Here is a 21,100-nt window from a genome sequence, read left to right as displayed (position 1 = left end):
ATAGAATATGGGGCAGTGCTGCCTGCTCCATGGCCAACTGAAGGATGCAGGCTCTAGCGCTTCTTTGTCTTTCTTTTTTCTTGACGCTTGGTGGCCCGCCGCACACACACGGCTTCACCCGTCTTCCTCTAAATGCTCTTTGTGCTGAGAAGCGGGTGCGCGTGTACCCAATGCATCCTTCACCGCCACAGGCCCGGGACTCATTAGGCCACTTCTCGGGGCCAGCGCAAGCCTCAGTGTTCCTTTATTTCACTGCTGCAGGCCCGAGTGTACATAAGCCACGCCCCTTCTTCACATGGCCACTGCCGAGGGCTTTCTCCTCATACTTGCCTACCGCCCCGTGCCTTCTTGTCAGACGCAGCCACTGCAGGCTGCAGGTCACAGCCCTCCTTGTTTCCTGTTTCATGGTTGAGTCACCGCCTCGCCTCCTTGCGGGCACCACGCAGCCCGTTCTAAACAACGCATGGGGCCCTGGACCACCAGCAGCTCCAGCGGCCGACGCCGCTTCCTTGGGCGAAAATGAATTTAAAAAAAAGACCAGACCACCTCGTCGCCAATGTGGCGGCTCGCTTCCAGTTCACTGGAGCGGGTCCCACCAGACACTGGGCACTGGTGACAATAAAACTGCAGTCACGCAGTGCAGAAGGGGATACGCTGCAAGGTCGGGATCACCAGACCTGGACACCGTGGCTGGGGGCACCCAGCTGACAGCAACCTCGGCCCTTGAGGCTCCCAGGCCGGGGCTGCAGCAAATGCTGTGGTCACACAGCAAACACAAAGACCACACAGACTCAGAGTTGCCACTTCATAGGGCTCTGCTGCAGTGACCCTCACGTGCCAGCGGGGGAAGGTCTCTGGGAGCAGAAGCAAGGGACCTGGCGCATGGGGAAGAGTTCTGGTGCAGAGGAAAGGGGTGGAAACGGGCTCTGGGGCATGAGGAAAGGACTATTGGGAAAGAGGAAATGGCTCTGGGGGCCGAGGGAAGGGTTCTGAGACCAAAAGAAGAGCTCTGGGGCCGAGGAAAGGGCTGAAAAGGGGCACAGGGGCCCGGGGAAAGTACTCTGGGGCCGATGAAAGGGTTCTATGGGCTGAGGGAAGGGCTCTGAGGGCCACGGAAGGAGCTCTGGGGGCAGAGGAAAGGGTGGAAAGGGGCACTGGGCGGAAGAAAGGGCTCAGCAGCCAAGGAAAGCTCGCTGGGCTGAGGGAAGATCTCTGAGGTCTGAGGAAAGGGCTCTGGGTGCCGTGCAAGGGGCACTGGGGCAGAGGACAGGAGTGAAAAGGGCTCTGGTGGCCAGAAAAATGGATTACAGCTGGTTTTGGGCTGAGGAAAGGCCTCTAGGGGCAGAGGGATGGGCTTTGGGGGCCAAGGGAAGACTCTGGGTCACAGGAAAGGGCTTTGGGGCTGAGAAAAGCGAGACAAATTGGCCTGGGGGCTGAGAAAAGAGGTGAAAAGGGTGCTGGGATCCGAGAACAATGAGGCACTCATCTGCTCTACTCACCTTAGGTGAAGTCCGTCTTCTCATGCTGGTCATGATGTCAATATACTAAAACACTGAAACAAAGTTGGTCCAAGGAAAAGCTCTGGGAGCAAAGGAAAGGGGTGACAAAGGGATCTGGGAGCTCAGGGAAAGGTTCTAGGGGCCAAGGAAAGGACTCTGGGGGCAGAGGAAATGGCTCAAAAAGGGCACCAGGGCCTAAGGAAAGGGCTCTGGGGGCCAAGGGAAGGGCTCTGTGGCTGAGGAAAGAGCTCTGGGTGCCATGCAAATGGCTCTGGGGGCCAAGAAATGGGGTGACAAAGGGCTCTGCGACTGAGGAAAGGGCTCTGGGGGCCAAGGCAAAGGCTGTGAGAGCCATGGAAAGGGGTGAAAAGGGCTTTGGGGGTCGAGGAACGGGCTCTGCGGGCTGATGTAAGGCCTCTGGGGGGCAAGTGATAGGGATCTGTGGCTGATGGGAGGGTTCAGGGGGGCGAGGAAAGGGCCCTGGGGGCTGAGGAAAGGGTCCTGGAGGCTAAGGAAAGGGCTCTGGGAGCAGAGAAAAGGGGTCAAAGCGGTCTCTGGGGGCCAAGGAAAGGCTACTGTGGGTCGAGGGAAAGCCTCTGGAGTGCTAGGGGAAGGGCGCTGGGGGCCAATAAAAGAGGTAAAAAGGGGGCTAGGGATGAGAAAAGGGGTGAAAAAGGGGGCTGGGTGCTGATGACAACCAACGAAGCACTCACCTGCTCTCCTCATCTTGCATCATGTCTGTTCCTCCTTCTTCTCATGCTGAGCATGATGTCAATATCATAAAGCACGGAGGCCAAGTGGGTCCGGGGAAAAGCTCTGGGGACAGAGGAAAGGGGTGACAAAGGGATCTGGGGGCTGAGGGAAGTGGTGAAAAGGGCTCTGCAGGGCCAGGGAAGTGCTCGATGTGCCAAGGGGAGGGTTCTGGGGCAGAGGGAATGGCTCTGAGCTCTGGGTGAAAGGTTCAGGGGCAGGGGAATGGGCTGTGGGGCCATGCAAAGGGCTCTGAGTGCCATGCAAAGGGCTCTGGGGCCACATATAGGGATGAAAACGTGTTCTAGGGTCGAGGAAAGGGCTCTGAGGGCTGAGGGAAGGGCTCTGTGGACCAAGGTAAGGGCTCTGGGGGTCAAGCAATAGGTCTCTGAGGGCTGAGGGAAAGGTTCTGGGACTGAGGAAAGGGTACTTGGGGCCAAGGGAAGGCCTCTGGGGGCTAAGGTAACGGCTCTGGGAGTCTGGGAGCTGGGAAAAGGCTGTGGACGAGAAAAGGGGTGTAAAAGGGGGCTGGTGAATGGGAAAATGGGTGAAAAGGGGGCTGGGTCTGAGAACAACAAAGCACTCCCTTACCTACTCTCCTCACCTTAGATCGCGCCCGCTCTTCTTTCTTCTCATGATGGGCATGACGTCAATACCATAAACACTCAGACCAAGTGGCCATCTTAGGATCAGAAAAATTAAAGTACATTACAGGCCCACAATATTGCGCAGCCATATTACAACCAAGATTGATTCCTTAGAGGGGTTGCGCTGTGTGCTGAGACCACGGCCATTTTAGGATCAGGAAAAACACCTCCCTGTTTTAATTATATTACAGGCCCACAATATTACATGCCTACATTCCAATCAGGAAATGCTTACTGGCAAGCAAAGGATCACTCTGCTGCTGAAAGGAATGAAAGCATGTGCTTTCCAAAGGGACTTGTGATTGGCACAATTATTAAACTACATCCCCTCATCGGTTTAAACTGATACAGGAAACTGAAATTAACTCTTTGTGATGCAGCAAATTCATGACTGTGTTAGCAATACTTTGCCACCTAATCAGCGCCAGTGTCACCAAATGTGCCAAAACCAAAAAGGAAAGCATGGAACTAAGTGTAATAAATGGCCTTCAATTGGTTTGATATCCATCTAACTTATACTAAAACGCTCTCTTTTTCTTCTGAACAGAGCGACAATAGGGTGGTTTTTTCTCGGACAATACTAGTGCAAACCCATTCCCCAGAACGGGCAACTTGATCATTTTGTTTGATGCAGAATAAATAGACAAAGGATCTTAAACATCTAACCCTAAAATAAAAGCACCTGTCAAAAAAATAAAATGGCTGACAGATAAACTAAACTCTTCTAAATCTGGCATACATATGAGGCTAAAAGAAGGTAAAGCTAATTGTAACTATTCCCATATGTTGAATTTGAGAAAGTTTGAGGAGCATTTTACATATCATCTGCTCCATCGCAGAAGTGAAGATTTGATATACACTATTATGCAAGACGTTTGTCAAGTGTTCAGTTACGGCCTGCATAGTTGTGTGCATTCAAAATGGCTGCTTACTGCTAGATGACCATACTAGAAATGTGTTTATCAGGTTAACAGAGATTATATGTGGATGGAACAAAACGTGACTTATTACACCCCTGAAAGGGTAAAACATGCCCGTAGGAATATTCTTCATAAAATTACAGATGTAGAATTTGAATAGCCTTCAAAGTACCAATGCAGTATAATATGTCTGCGTAGAACATTCCTCTCACCTCCTGCAGCCAGGTTGCCTTCAGCAACTTCCTGGGAGACCCAGATCCATCAATATTTAATAAACCCAATCCACTTTCAAGAGTGGTTTCCTAACAAGAGAGCCAGAGGCCACCCTTTATCACCACAAATTCCTAATCATGCGTGCATTCTTTTTTAGATGCATCCATTCCAAGTACTGCAAGCCCAATGACTCCACAACTGTAATGCAGATGTATTCCCCTATTTGTGATAATTCAACCATCCCATTAGTTATGCCATAAATAAGGTGCTGCTGTGAAAAATATATTAGATTTATATGCTAATGGGGCAATATTGCAATGCTTTTCAGTGCTGACGCTTTGCATGCTACTCGGCCTGTATGCTAATAGCTTTGCCTTGCATATAGACCTTGAAAAGGGTTCAGTGCACATAAACACTGACCTTCGGGTAAGGTCATCTGAAAAATAAAAGCATCCAGAAACGGGTTCTGTGTCTGGCAAGTTCTTCAGGCATGGCAGTGCAGCAAATGGTGGCACTGCCATGTGTTGTTCGGGGCAACACTGCTGTGGGGTTCATATTGTCTAATTGTCCTACGCTCCCTCTATAGGTGCCTGCGATGTGAAGCTGTGCTGCTGCAGGTCTCCGGGCGTAGTTCTTCAGCAGGGGTGTTGCTAGGTCTAGAAAAGACCTGGGGCTACGCTTATGTCGTAACTGTCGGGACTGGGGGCTAGCTAGCCTTTTGGTTGTAGCTCCTGAGATTCTATCCGGGGCTACAACCAACAGACCAGGGGCTATAGCCCCCTTAGCCCCCCCCTAGCAAAGCCTCTGTTCTTCAGTATGATTCACTTACTATTATCAAGATATTCACACAAATGACATTTGACTCGAGTGAAACAAAATTTGAGATATTTACATAATCAGTGGTTAACCTGAAAATCTGGAGGGGTGGGCTCTCAAATGCTGGACTTGGAGTCTTCCGTAGGATTGTGTTGCTGGCTGCATAGTGTGAAGCTTGTTCTAAATGATCTGTCCAGGCTGGGGGGGCTAAGGGGGTTATGCCCCAGGTCTTTTGGTTGTGGCCCCGGATAGAATCTCAGGGTCTACAACCAAAAGACTAGCTAGCCCCGAGTCCTGACAATCTCGAAATTAGTGTAGCCCTGGATACTTTCCAGACCTAGCAACACCCCTGGTCCAGGGAAACAATAAGTGCTTCCCGGAAGCTTATATCTATGCATTTCTCTTTCACATAGTCTGGCTGGTTCATCTCTTCTAAACCAACTGTTTCCCAACCTACCTGCTCTGCAATGTTAGCGCATTGAAAGTAAGGTTTCAAGGAGCTATAAAATTAACACAATGTATTTTGTTTTTCATCTGGTGGCCAGTCGTCAGGATTATTTGAGTAGCCAGTCCCAATGGCAGGTGATGTACTCAGCAAGGAGAAGGAGGCAGCTGGGATTAGGAAGCAACACTGGTGGCCATTCCAGCATTGCCTCCAGAGTAATGCAGGGAAACTAGGGTGTTTGAAGACAGAAGCACATGCCATGATCTCTAGCATCATGAAACTGGACAAGAAAAGAGAAGTGTAGCCTTGATCATCAACGCCACAAGCCAGTGGGCAGGGCAACTACACGGTTTGGCAGTAGACCATAGAGGGGGAAGCTGAGACCTCTGGTCGGGAATGAACACTAGGAGGCGCATCTTCTCCCTCACATAAGATCACAGGCAAATGGCTTAGCTCCCCCACTGGTCCAGGGAGTGTGTACATTGCAGCATAAGGGCAGGTCTAGCTGAACATTGCTAAAGGAGAGCTGCTACAGGTGGAAGCCAGTTGCATACAACCTCAGCAAACAGCGTTAACAGTTTACTGCAGTAGGCCTGCTGGTTTATAACTATTGACACAGTTCCACATAAGTGCATAGGGGCTGTACGTGTATCATTGTGGTTGCTCCTGCATGACCATCATGGCTTAATGTTGATGAGAATAAATGCAGGGTCATCCCTGTTGACACGGGGGTTGGTATATGCATTTTTCGCATGGTCATTTGAGGGGGGACAACAATGTGCCCCTAATATTTAATTGGGAAAGAATAGGAAGGTACCATTGTTGAAATCTGAAGAACAGCTGGTAAAGTTCAGGCCAGCATGGGAATCTTTAGCACATGCCACAGACTTTGTTGCACAGGTGGTAGGAGTAGGCCAAATAGTGCCCATCGGGACAACCCTAGGCTGATCAAATGGGTTGAGTAAATGCACCCACACAATTTAACAGAACATCCTCCATAGCTGGTGTCCCTTTCTCAGGTGCCACCCCTCTGCACTGAGGCCCATGCAGGGAATAAGCCAGAGGAGGAGACTGGCAGACTTCAGTATTTTGCAATGTGTCGTCATGGTACAGCTCTAGACACATATGTAGAACATGTCATCAGGGATATACAATTTACACAAGACAAGTGTCTGATATCTTTGCCCATTGAAGAGGATACAATTGACTTTAAAAGCATGGTAGACTGAGCCGAATTTAGCACAGTATTATGTGGTCCTCAGAATCAATTGTTAGCTGGAGATGGTCATTTGCAGCATTGGAAGAATGTCATGTGGAACAATTCCATGATATGTAAAGAAATTTGCAATTTATGCTTGATTATAATAGGACAGGGATATGGCCTTTGTGGTGTAAGATTCTGGTGCAGAATACATGAAGGCACATTTAGGAAGGAATTGGGTTAGAATATGTCCTTTTCATGGGATTTCCCCAATGTGGGTTAGAGATTCGGAGAACCAGACCTGTACACTTATTTCATTTATTTATTTTACATTTGTAGCAGCGCACTTAGCCCGGAGGCATCTAGGTGCTAGTTACAGTTACAGACAGGTTATACGCTGCCTAATTTTACCACTTAGCTGTAGTCACAGACTAAGGGATTAATGAATAACTTGAGACCAAATAGGTCCCATAAAACAGTGATTTATTTAGATCAGGGTGGAGTAAGGTTTACAAATTTAACCTGGAGTGGATATAAAAAAAACAAGGATGTGTCTCCATATAAAAGTGCAGGGGTCCAAGGAAAACACAATCAAGTTAGAGGAATGATGAAACCCGAATCTAATGTAGGACCGCCAAGGTCCTGAGCCCAAACTCAATCATCTACAACAATTTGTGGCAACGGTTGTATCGACCTGAGTAGTCCACACAAAGTCACTCACAGTTCCTGGAGGTTTCAGGGCTTCTGGGGACCGTTCTTCCATGGTCTGTGTCAAGGTTAGCCTGCCTTTGCATTTAGCAGAACTACCAGCGAGGAATCGCCATTCTGCTGCCTTAGGGTGCGAGTGATTACAACTGATTTCTTCCCAACTTGTTCAGGGTAGATTTTCAGGCTCTACTCATTGTTGTCAAGCCAAGAGCAGTATGCATTCCTTGTAGCCCACAGCAGGCTGTACTCTCAGGCCACAGCCCAGGCTCTGGTCTCACCATTGTCTTAGGGCTGACCCTGGGCTAAGACCCTCAATAGGATGTGGCCAGGGTCCTCGCCTGTGAGCAATGTGTATAATAAATAAGTTCCTTTCTTCCCACCTTCTGATCTCATCCCCTCTATAAGATTGCAGGCCTGTATCCAGGTACGCAGCCCCTAGCCTGATTTGCTCCTATTTCCACTTCTCAATTCTGGCTGGTCACACACGCACCACTAAATTGTGGGCAAAAAATTATCCCTGCCCTGTTAAACTGTAATGTAATCACACAGCCCGAATGACACGTTATGTATGTTGGCCATCAGCAAATTGCATCATGTAACGAACACCGCGAACCATGAAGCCTGAATGTGTCCATTGGGAATCCATTTTGTAATTATCCGCCATTTTCTTTTTCTGTAACACTTTGCAAACATATTCTGTGCTTCAGACCCACACTCGGTGCGAGGCCATAGCTTGAACTCTGAATGCTAATGTAACTAGGAATGTGAAACCCTGCAGAAATATGTTGTTTTATTATTCGGTAAAGCCTTGAAGCTGTACAAGAGCTGCGACTAATCAGAGGCCCAGGTGCCAGCCTGTCTTGCAAACGCTGATGTAGAAGGCAGCTAACTGAGAATTATATGCAACTAACGGTGCTCCTTCACGAGGATGGTATTTCTTTGCTTCAGAACTGTCTGACCCTTAGCCCATGAGCGCAGCAACCAGATAACATTTCTGGAATGTCTCCCTGCTAGAACATGATACCTTCTCTGTGGCAGTGCCCCGTGTTCCCCAAAACAGTAAACTGTCTCTGCAAACCTAGGCTAGAAATACCAAATGGTTAGACTGAATGGAGTTATGTGCCTAACTGTCAATTACTGAATCCTAGCTTGCACGTCATGTATATGTGTGGCACGAATAATGCTGTTCAGTGATGATGTATTATGTATACATATTACTGCTTTATCGATGGCTCTCTCTCTCTCCTCTCACAGTGTTTGTGAGCACACATTGTAAAGTGTTGAGACCCGATCGGCCGATCGAGATACTCTGAATAAAAGCAGACTTGTTTGGGAAACGAACCTCATGGCTGGCGTGTCATTTAGTATATGGTTGTGGTGCCTTTATTCCATACATGGTCTTGCAGCCTAACAAAAGACAGGATAACTTCTCTCAGCCTCGGTCTCATTCCCTCTCTCCACTTTCTCAGGATGGTATCACTTGTTCCTCCTCCTTCCTCTTTCTCTCTCCCACACTGCCAACCTTATCCTCACTGCTCTACTAGTCTCCTCCATCTCTGTGTTCTTCCCATCCTCCAACTCCAGCCTCTTCCTCCATCCTTCTTCTTTGATCTTTCCATCCTCCAGCTCCGGCTCCTGCTGCACACTCCTCTCCTGTTCCTCCCTTATATTTCCCTTATCCAGCTCCAGCCTCTCCATTGCTTTTTTCATCTCTTCCTCCTTGATATGTCCACTCCTACAGCCACAGCCTCTCCCTGTCATTGCTTCCTTTTTCTTTATTTTTGATCGTTCTCTCTTCCAGGTCCAGCCTTTCTGTCTGCACTGCTTCACTTCTCTGAACCCCTTTCAGAGTACCTTGACTTGGTTTAAACCCAGTCCCTTTTTATTCACAGGGCCATTGGGAAATTGGGGCACTGAGGACTCTACGAAAAATATCTACAACCAAGCTGTTATATGCACGTATGATTGGCTCACTTATGGTGGACGCTTTCTTGGTTCAAGTGTGCCCTACAATGTAATGCATTTCCCAGAGGTCTCTGGGCCAACGGGTCAAGGTGATAAAAAGAGGAGCGGCCATCTGGGAGAAATGTTGGCACTGTCATGGTGGCCACCCGATTCTGCCCTACCTTCCCATTGCTCCTCCATGGGCATCATGGCACCGCTGAATCTGCTCTGTTAGAGTTCTGCTCTGCAGCTGTTCTTCCTTTCTCTTGATCATTGCATTGAGATTGGTGTGTCTGCAGGCGTTCTAGGAATCCTGCATGCAGACAGTGCTGCACTGTCCATAGCGATCTTCACTAGGATTAGGGTACTCATTTGCAGACTACACAAATCCCCCTGGTGTTTGGGGTCTGTGTTTGTTCTAATTAGCATCTCTGGGTGTAGATATAGATGGACAAAGTGAGAAGAGTGGGGATGGAATGGGACTTTGTGGGGGATCCCACATATATCGCCTCTGGGGTCAGCATCACAGTGGAGACAGTCAGGCCGATTCATGGAATCAATGTGCACTGAAAATTCTGGGGCAAGCGTGCGAAAACGTGCGATTCGCAGTGAAAGAGCGAAAATCGCAGTGCAAGTGCGAATATTGCAGGGAAACCATTGCACATCTATTCATGGAAGTCCGTGCGCAAGTAAAATCAGGGATGTGCGCTGAAAAAGTGTGCGGCGCACGCCGGCGCACAGGTCATCTAACGGCGTGCGCCAAGGCCACAGAGAAAGTGCACATAGCGCGGCGCACATAACAAAAGTAGGCGGAACACGGGGCGGAACACTCGGAATGGGGAACAACTCGTGAAAATGTGGGCGTCACGGGGGAAGTACAGGAGGCAAGTGCGCGGAACGCCCACACGCTCGCCTACAACACGTATTCATGGAATCGAATAGGGCAAACCAGCGCACGGGCAAAGATGCGCACTGGCCCAAACCCGTCTGCCACAGGAAGGCAGGCGGTAGTGTCCCTGCGCAGGAAAAAAATGTGCGCCAAAATGTGCGCTAACAAAAAGCACAAATAAACAGCTCTGATGAATGTCCCATATTGTGGCCCCCTAGACAAATGATGTGCAAAGGTGCACGCGACAAACAGCGACACCCGCTGGTGAAAAATTAGCTAGTGCGTGTATTTCGTGTGTGCGCGTGAAGTTTCACACACGATCGGGCATGGGGGAGCGGGGTACGTGTATTTCAGGGGTGCGCGTGAAGTTTCACATGCGATCGGGCATGGGGGAGCGCGGTACGTGTATTTAAGGGGTGCGCGTGAAGTTCCACACGCGATTGTGCCTGGGGGAGCGGGATACGTGTATTCCAGGGGTTCGTGGGAAGATTCAAACGCGATAGGCCCTGTGCGAGTGGGGTGCGTGTATTCCTGGGGTTCATGTGAAGTTTTACACGCGATTGGGCTGGTTACGTGTAAATCTGGGGTGCGCGGGAAGTTTCACACGCAATTGGCCTTGGTCGAGCAGGGAACGTGTATTTCCGGGGTGCGCGGGAATTATCACACGCGACAGGCTCTGTGCGAGTGGGGTACGTGTATATCTGGGGTGCAGGGGAGTCCTACAAGTGAATTGGCAGTGTGGGTCCTCCCAGGTGTTCCCTCTACACCCTCCACGGCCCCTGCAGGCAGCCCACACCACAGGGGACTTTATGTTCCACAGGCAGCCCATCCACCATGGGCATGCCCCCCAGGCAAGCCACATGTCAGCTTGCACCACTACTACTACTGATCACCAACGCATGACCCCCTGCACCCCCACCCCCCAGCAGTGCGGGGCACCTGCCAGCAGGCCCCCAATCATGTCCCACTCATGTCCCCTTGCACACCCACCCCCCAGCAGTGCGGGGCACTTGCCAGCAGGCCCCTACTCATGTCCCCCTGCACCCCCACCCCCCAGCAGTGCGGGGCACCTGCCAGCAGGCCCCCACTCATGTCCCACTCATGTCCCCTTGCACACCCACCCCCCAGCAGTGCGTGGCACCTGCCAGCAGGCCCCTACTCATGTCCCCCTGTACCCCCACCAGTGCGGGGCACCTGCCAGCAGGCCCCCACTTATGTCCCCCTGCACCCCCACCCCCCACCAGTGCGTGGCACCTGCCAGCAGGCCCCCACTCATGTCCCCTTGCACCCCCACCAGTGCGGGGCACCTGCCAGCAGGCCCCCACTCATGTCCCCTTGCACATCCACCCTCCACCAGTGCGGGGCACCTGCCAGCAGGCCCCCACTCATGTCCCACTCATGTCCCCTTGCACACCCACCCCCCACCAGTGCGGGGCACCTGCCAGCAGGCCCCCACTCATGTCCCACTCATGTCCCCTTGCACACCCACCCCCCAGCAGTGAAATGACGATCCCACGACACAAACCAAAAGTCAACTATGTACAGCAACACATGTCCACCACATGAAGGCAGGCGGTAGCGTTCCTGCACATTAAAAAAATGTGCGCTAACGAAAAGCCGTATATACAGCTCGATGAATGTCCCATACTGTGGCCCTCTAGGACAAATGACGTGCAAAGGGGTACGCAACAAACACGGACACCCGCTGTGTCAAAAATAGCGTGTATTTCGGGTGCTCGCTGGAAGTTTCACACTCGATTGGGCCTGGACTAGTGGGGTACGTGTACTTCAGGGGCTCGTGGGAAGTTTCACACGCGAATGGGGCTGGCCGAGCGGGGTACGTGTACTTCAGGGGCTCGCGGTAAGTTTCACACGCCATTGGGCCTGGGCGAGCAGGGTACGTGTACTTCAGGGGCTCGCGGGAAGTTTCACACGCGATTGGGCCTGGGCGAGCGGGGTACGTGTACTTCAGGGGCTCGCGGGAAGTTTCACACGCGATTGGGCCTGGGCGAGCGGGGTACGTGTACTTCAGGGGCTCGCGGGAAGTTTCACATGCGATTGGGCCTGGGCGAGTGGAGTACGTGTACTTCAGGTGCTCACGGGAAGTTTCACACGCGATTGGGCCTGGCCGAGCGGGGTACGTGTATCACTGTGGTGGGCGTGGAAGTACAGGAGGCAAATGCGTGGAACACCCACACGCACACGCAAAAAAAGTCACGCTAATCCGGAAACACGTACGCAAGCAGGAAGCAGGCGTACGTCGACTCACGCAGCATAAAAGTGCGCGCAAACAACAAACAAGCTCAGACGCCAGGATGAATATACCATTCCTAGCAGCAGTGACCGTGGGATACCGCAGGAGGAGGAGGAGGATAGCCAGGGCCAGAATTTTTACGCCTTTTTGGGCTGCCTGATGACCACGTGTATGGGAGGTATAGGTTTCCACCTCACATAATACTCGACCTGGTCAGTGAGTGGGAGGATGACCTCACATCACCCACCCTCTGCTCCCAAGCACTCCGCCCCCTGGTGAAGTTCCTTAATGTACTGCACTTCTTGGCCACTGGATCATTTCAGCGGAAAAGTGCCATAGTGGGGGGGGGGGGTGTCACAGGCCACACAGTCACGCTGCCTACACCAGGTCTTGGCCATCATGACTGCACGCCCATCAGTCCGCAGGCACATATACCTGCCCAGAACACCTGCAGAAAGGCAGGCTGTGGTCCAGGATTTTTACGGGGTGGCACACTTCCCCAAAGTGCTAGGTGCCATTGACTGCACCCATGTGGCTCTACGTCCTCCCAGGGCAACTGAGCACATCTATAGAAACCGCAAGCACTGGCATTCCATCAACGTGCAGGTAGTATGTGATGCCAAGGGAATCATCACCTCAGTATATGCCAACTATCCAGGGTCCACCCACGACAGTTTCATTTACAGAATGTCAACCCTAAACCGGGACCTAGAAGCTGGGCGGCATGGCGATACATGGTTGCTTGGTGAGTATAAATGCCACTGCACATGCATGCATGTCACATACTGAGTAATGTCACAACTCCACTAATGATACCCATCACCCCCTCCCTATGGGACAGTGCCTACCCTCTGAGCACCCACATAATGACGCCAATTCGGAACCCCACCACACCACCCGAGGTAAGATACAACACAGCCCATATTGCAACCTGGGGCATAGTGGAGCGCACATTCGGAGTGCTCAAGTCACGCTTTCGCTCCCTTGACCGCTCTGGTGGGCAGCTGCTATACGCTCCCCCAGTAGTGTGCAGGATCATAGTGGCAGCATGTGTCCTGCACAACGTTGCAACACGCAGGGTGCTGCCGGTGGACATGGTGGTGCCCCCACTTCCCCAACCACATGCACGCCAGCTGCGCATGGAAGGGGAAAGGGCACGGGGTGAGGCAGTCCATACGCAGCTGGTGGCTAATTACTTCACCTAAAATCACACCCCTGTGGAGTGCACACAGCCCTGGCACATACCAGCTGACTATCAATGATGATGAGTCAACTGACAGTCAACTGTCACAACCATACCAGCCTGAGATTGTTCACCTTGTAGTGTTCCATTGTGTGCATCCCTACCTACACAAACACCACCAATGCTGTGTCCTCAAAAGACACACTTCTATGCTGCTAAAATCATTACTCCCTTGCAAGATACAACATGAGAACAGTGCCATGTCACCCAACACCTTCCCAGCACCGCCCCCCATCACACCATGGCATGTCATGCTATGTGAGAGCAAACAAAGGAATCCCCAAAACATGACACAAGTGTCACAAAGTACAGTGTCCCGATGGGAAAATGGCCACACACAATGTGCACCCATTAATGTACAACTGACAACGCACATGACCAAAGACTTACCACAATACAATGCAGCTAGCCACCCCAAACATAGCATTCACATGACAGTACTAAGTTAAAGGATACGTAGACTTACAACCTGGTAATGCTAGCATATCGACCACCCCCAACTGTACAGTGTTGGTGCCACGCAAATCTGGAAGTGCACTGCTTACAACATGAACTCCATCTCCAAAGTAGACGGCCTTGTGAAGACATGTGGAATGAACCTGAAAATTAGGAGGGAGACATGGATGCACAAGCACACATCAATACACCATGCAGTGTACAATACTACAACAATATGCACTAGGAATGTATACACAGTATTGACTACAGACTGCCCACACATGTCATGGGAGTCCAACGTCACTGTGTAAGTTACTGTCACTTGGGCACACCCTTTGCAAGCCCATGGTAACGGGAAGCAGGAGGGGTGTGTGTCTCACGAACCCAAGCATCTAACCCAAACTCAGGACAAGCCTGCATGTGCCTAGCCGCAATACAGTGGATGCCCACGGGAGCCACACAAGGCAACAGACTGTAACAAAAAAGCAAAAATCTAAAATCAAAAACCAAAAATCAAAAATCAAAAATCAAAAATCAAAAATGGCCATGTGGAGGCCAGGGGGGTGGGGGAGGATACCCAAGAGGTCTGAGGACAAGGTGCACACCATCAGCAACCTGTGTGGATGTTGCGAGAAAAATAAATTCTCCATGGGCTCATGGCCTGCACGGCTACGCTAATGTGAGAGATTCTGAATCGCTGTGGTTGCTCTCATCACCCTGTGCTGCTGGCGCCACAGGAGGTGGTGGTGCTATGGGAGGCAGCCCACGCAAAGCCCTAGTCTGGTCCTCCATGGCAGCAAGCATGCGGGTGTGGAAGGTCTCGTTCTGGAGGATTATGGTGCGGAGATCCCCATGCACCACCTGACGTGATGCCCGGACCTCCTCCCGAGTTGCCTGCATCTCTGCTGAGAGCGTACGTGTGACACGCTCCAGCAGCTGTTCTGTCCTCGTGACAGTGGAAGCCTCAAGCTCCACAAGAGTCTGCCTGAGGTGACAGACTTCTACACTCAGAGCTTCCCTCTGGCCCTGGGACTCTAAAGAAATGGCTTCCCACAGAGTGTCCAGGGCCGCCCGTCTGTCCCTGTTGGACGCCAACATGTCGTCCCTGAGTGATTGGCAAATGGAGTCTGTTGCCTGCTGTAGTTGCTCCATCTGCCTCTCTGGGGGGACAATGGAAGTGGCCACCCTCTCCATAGCTTGAGCCATCATCTCAGATGCTGCTGCCTGTTGGTTTGCCATACCATATATGGATCTCTCCCATGCGGTATTGCCTGGTGGTGTACGGCCACCGCGTTGGCGGGCACCACACCTGTCTGGGGCAAGGCGAACTGTGCCTTGCTTTGTCGGCACTGCCTGAGGCTGCAGGACTGCATTCCCTCTCTGATCTGCTGGCCAAGGAACAGGATCAGATGTTACGGAGTGTGGCCCTGCATCCGTAACCACCAAAGGCGGACCTACCAACACTGACATCCCCAAAGTGGGCTGTACCCCTGGTGCAGGTGGGTCGGACAGAACAGAATCCCTCCCAGAAACACCTACCTGCGAAGCCACATAGGTCTCATCATCCGAATCAACACCCGAAAAGAGGTCTGGTGAGGTGCACCCAGAGACACCCCTGGAGAGAACGGTCTGCAGCAAGAGTGGGTTCTCACCCACCACCACACCCCGTCACCCACTGGTGCCCGGTCGTGCCTGAGATCCCTCCTGGGACTGCACCATCTCCTCACCCTCAACACCATCAAGTGCGTCATCCCCTGCAGAAACATGAAAGACAAAAAATGGAAACAGGCATTAGCACCATGGCACACAATTAGGCCTTACGAGGTACAGAACCAGTACTTGATTGACACATATCCCACATGACTATAACCCTCCCATGCATGCACTGTCACTGAGTTTGAAGGGGAGGAAAATGTCAGACACTGATGACACCAAGATGGAAGAGGAACACATTAGCTGCATGCTGGCTAGCAGAGCCATCACACATTGGCCTGTGAGTGGCATGTCCAATCCACATACATGACCATGCCATCACACAGATGGCATGTACCATAGGCATGTCACATATCGTTTGACAATAGGGCTCAGATATGCGTAGTGAAAGTTGGGGGATCGAAACAATCAGCCTGAATGAACAATGAGAAATACGGAAAAAATGTTGTTGCAAGATGCCACTTCAAGGGCAACTGGCGTGATGTTACACAAAAAGTCTTCTGTGGGCAGAAGGGATACTGTAATACCCAAATCCAGGGGCGCAGAATGTTTTGGATGAAGCACATGGGTGACCCAAACCACTCAGGCACACACACCCTCACGTGGCGCTCAATCAGAACCCCTCACACACACAACATACACATGGATCACACACACATGCATGTGCACTCACCGGACAATGCCTCGTAATCTGGCAGATCTCCCACACCTTGGATCTGTTCCTCTGTGACGTAGGTCCCAGCAACAGACTCATGTACATTGAGTTCAATGTCCTCTTGTGGAGACCCACCTCCAGTCACCAGAGTAGCGGCATGACTTGAGGCCAGATTTTTCTTTGCCCTGCGCCTAAGGTCATTCCAGCGCTTGTAGCACTCACCAGCTGTGCGCCTCACTGATCCAAGGGCACTTATGATGTCCGCAATGGTCTGCCAGTGTGCCTGACCTCGGGCAGGTGTGGTCTTGCACCCTGAAGTGATCAACATTTCGCTGTCGTGTGCGGACACATACCGAACAAGTGCATCACGTTCAGCCTCATTGAAGCTAGGCTTCCTTTGCTTGCCGGACTGCGTTGCCATGTCTGGGGTATCAGCCTGTAGTGGACGAGCACTCTTCCTCTTTTTTTTGGAAGGTGGTGGGGATCCCGAGTGGCCTACGCCACTCTGGCCACTAGGCGCAGGAGCACCGGTGGACTGGGCAGTTGGAGTGTGGGAATGCTCACTGAGCATGGGACTTGGTGCAGGCATTGGCTGAAGTGTTACGTAGTCAGGGGGAACATTAGCAAGATGGACTGGGACCAACACTGCCCTGGCTGGGAGAGTCAGAGCTGGGGTGGATGGAGCTGCAGCCTCCCCACCCTGCCTACTCGGGGCAGCAGATGACATAGCTGCCCCTGATCCACGTGGCCTGGTGACACCAACTTGCACCGCCACATGTGGCCTAGACTTGGCGACCTGGAAGTCAGCCTGGGAGTCACCCTCTGCCAGGTCAGGAGCAACAATGGGCGGGTCCAACAAGGGCTGATCAGAGATGGTGTCAGCCACGTTTCCCTCAACTATGGGGGGGGGGCATGGGTGTCCCTGACTGGTCCTCCACACATGGGGGGCTAGGGGTACCCTGCAAATCCCAGCCACGTCCCCTACCGTGCCCACCACGGCCACCTCTTGAGGCTCGGCCACCTTTGCCACCCTTACCGCTTGGTCGCCTCCCAACCATGGCACTGATGTTGTTGTGCGTATGAGAGTTGCAGTAAACTATTGTCCTGGGCAATTGGGTGTCAAAGGGGTAGGGTACTAGATGGAATTCGTACCCTAGTGCTCTAGCAAGGCTGTGTGTGACCACTGGGGAAAGATGACGGGTCATGCAACGCACAGGCAGCCCAAAAACAGAATATAACGTGCACGCAACCCCTCGTAGACCACGTGCGTGGAAAAATAAACCCGCATTACGCTGTGGCACCCAGAAACACAAAAATGAACGTACGCATGTTACACAGAGCCCACAATGACCTCTGAAGGGGTACGCGACACACGGGCAAGCACAGTTGGTAAACATGTGCGCGACTCACTGTCTGCGTGGAAAATGAGCGTGAAAAATATGCGCGTGTGCGCGTTGGTAACACCCCCGCCAAAAGAATTGTACACTGTCTCAGGAGACAGGACAAAAGAAGAAGTGAACGCTGTTTGAGGAAAAAAAGCCCAACAGAAAATCAGAAAAAAGCTGTCAGAGGTAACAGGGAGTACGAACTAGAAACGCTGTGAAGTAAATCGCGTGTGAACCGACAAGAAGTACAGAATTCACCCACTCGCTCTCCACGAAAAGCACGTACAAGGAAATGATGACCTACACGTGCCTTTTGAACCGGCCCACACGTCCCACGTCACTTCTGCGTATACGCGCTAAGGCCCTATCCTCCAATTACACGAGCTGACACTCGGACGTGCAGTTATTGGACGTGTAACATGCACCCATGTACAGGGAAACGCCTGCGCACGCACGTCACAGATGCGCTTACACGCTAAGGGCCTTTGGTCCAATGAAATCGCGTACGCGTGCTGACGCGCTTACGCGCTAAGGGCCTTTCCTCAAATTACACGCTGACGTGCAAGATTTTCACGTGCCAAATCACTCTGTATCAAGCTGGCCACGCGTAAGCACACGGAAGACCACGCTCCTGCCCAGAAGGCCGAATTACTGCCCCCCAGAGCCCTGAGCACGCTCCCATCTGCCATCTGCTGCTGCCTGCCTGCCTGCTGCCCACGTGCCCTGCTATTTGCTGCCTGCACATCAGCCAGGGGTGCAGTTGCTGTGACCACCCCTGCTGGAACCGAAGACTCCCGACTGGAGTACCATCTCGCTCCACAGCCCAGCCCCAGGACCCAGTTGCCCACCCACTCCTGCCTCTGGGGTTGGCATGTCGGGCACTACACCATCTGGCACCACTGGCAACCCCCAGCCAGAGAGGCAGAGGGCCACCAGCTTCACTGCCACCGAAGTTGGTGTCCTGATGGAGCAAGTCCTGGGGCAGTATGATGCCCTCTACGGAAGTTCTCGAGCCGACAAGGAAGGACGGACCCGGATCTGGACGGACATCGTGACTGCCATCAACGCGGAGGGGGTGCCAGTCCGCCTATTCCATCATGTCAAGAAGTGCTGGGAGGACTTCAGGTCCAGGACCCTCAGCAAGGCCCGGCGCCTCTTGAAGGCAGCGGATGCTAAGGGGCGCCGGGGCCACCTGTCGGAAGATCAGATGAGGGTCCTGGAACGCATATCCCCAGCGCTCCACGTCCAGGTCCTTGGGAGGCAGACCCGTCTGGAGTCGAGCGGTAAGTGTACATGCATACTGATTGTATGCTGTGCGTGTGGTGGTGTGCCAGTAGTGTGCAGGTTGCACATGTGTTTTTGTCGGGCCATGTATGTACAGGGCCTTGAGGCTGACACATGCAAGGCCTCTCATGTGTGACACATGGATGGTGCATGTGTGTGTGAGCTTGCATGCAAAATGCTGATGTGTGGGCACACATGTTTGGATGACTGTGTATGTAAGTTGGGATGGTTGGGGTGTCACACATGGATGTCGGTTCCAGCTGCATGTGTCTACACCGTGTGCATTTGCATGGGTGTGTATTTGACAAGGGTGCAACAGTGATGCTACATGGATGCCTGGGACACTGATGTGTAGAAGACTGATTGCCAGATGTCACATCGGTGCAAATCTCATCACTGCGACAGTCGTAGGAGGTGTACACATGCATGTGAGTGTGGTGGCGTGTGTGCGTGTCTAGTGCACTCCTTGTGTTTAATGTGATGTCAGGCTCACCTTTGGCTGTTCATGCTGTTGTATGTGTATGGATGGTGCGGGCTGTTGCAATATGGCTGTGGAATAGCTCATGTGTGTGAGTTTAAATGACATGTTTGTCGGGGATTGTGATGCCATGCTGAAGTTTGACAATGACACTCATGTGCAACTGTCATGTGTGTATGAGTCCATTGTACAGTGCCCTGATGCCTGTCTCCTATCTCTCCCTGTCTGCAGTGTCAACTGATGAAGAGGGCGGAGAGGGTGCTGTGGGGCACAGCGGCAAGGATCGCACCGCCAGCTGGAGATGCAAGGCCCGGCTCCCCTCCCAGGTTGTCATCTCGTCGGGGAGTGAGGAGTCCGGTGCCGCGTCCCAGGTCGCAGCTGCCGAGGGGAGGTCCAAGAGGCGGAGGTCGGAGTTGGACTCCTCGGCAGCAGAAGGGGAAGCTGAGACCCCACAGGGTCTGACGGAGGAAGATGGCACGGAGTCATCCAGGTTGGTGGGGGGTTTGGTGGAGGGGGAGGCCATGCAAGGGACAGAGACGGGGTCTGGAGGTGGGGATTCCACTGGTGCTAGTGGTGCAGTGCAGGGGCAGGGACAGGAGGCAGCACAGGCCGCCACTGAGGTGCCTGTGTGCAATCCTGTCCCTGATCCTGTCACTGCATCATCTTGCACCAGCAGGGATGCCTACGTCCAGACCCGTTCCCAGGGAGGGGATTGGCTTACACCAACTGGCCTTCCTCTCCCTGCGGATGTGGCTATCCGGCACCGGGTTGAGCCTGTCCTGGGTGGGGTGGCGTTGCGTCAACGTGCCATGCGAGCTGACCTGCAGTCTTTTCATGAGGAGACTGCACATCTTCTCGCATGGCTCGTTGACCGCGTTGACCCACTGGGCCAGCTAACCAGGGCCAGATTCCTCTGTTTTCTGGACCTTGTTCCGACCCACCCCTCAACTGAACCCCCTATGCCCCAGTCGTCCTCCATGCCATCTTCCCACCCATGTATCACCTGGGTACCCTATGGAGCTGCCTCTGACCCTGCAGCCAGGCTGGTGGAGGACACATCCCTGCCACAGTCAGGAGTCGTACGTCCAGCAGGGGTGGCCACATCAACAACTGCACCCCAGCTGGAGGAGGATGTGCAGGCAGCAAGAGCCAGGGCACAGGCAGCGGCACAGCAGCAGCAGCAACAAGGTGGGAGCCATGATGGCTCGGGGCCTTCATCATCGGAGGGACAGGCATCAGCCGGAGGGCAGGAGGACCCTGGACGGGAAGTGTCTTCCGTGTGGCAGCAGTTGGGCCATGCCATAGATGCGGAGCGGCAGCGGGCGGAAGAGGCACGGCTCACGATGGTCAGGGCGGAGAACTCCATGCGGAGGGCCCTGAGACGGGCCGAGTGCCTCGAGGCCATTCGCAGGGACCTGGAGATCCGGATGTCATCGTCCCTGCGAACCCTCGGGGCCATGGAAGAGGACCGCCTCCGGGACATTGAGCAGGAGTTCGATGATGCCCTGGCCCGGGACATCAACCAGTGAGCCGTTGGACTTGTCCGCTGCCCTTGTAAATAGTTAGTTAGTTAGTGTTAGGTTTCCTTTCGTTTTTTCTTTATTTTGGACCGCTTGAA

Source organism: Ambystoma mexicanum, chromosome 2q (genome assembly GCF_040938575.1).
Source record: "Ambystoma mexicanum isolate Mex_15411 chromosome 2q, UKY_AmexF1_1, whole genome shotgun sequence".
Classification (NCBI taxonomy): domain Eukaryota; kingdom Metazoa; phylum Chordata; class Amphibia; order Caudata; family Ambystomatidae; genus Ambystoma; species Ambystoma mexicanum.
Note: the sequence above shows the minus strand (reverse complement) of the source record.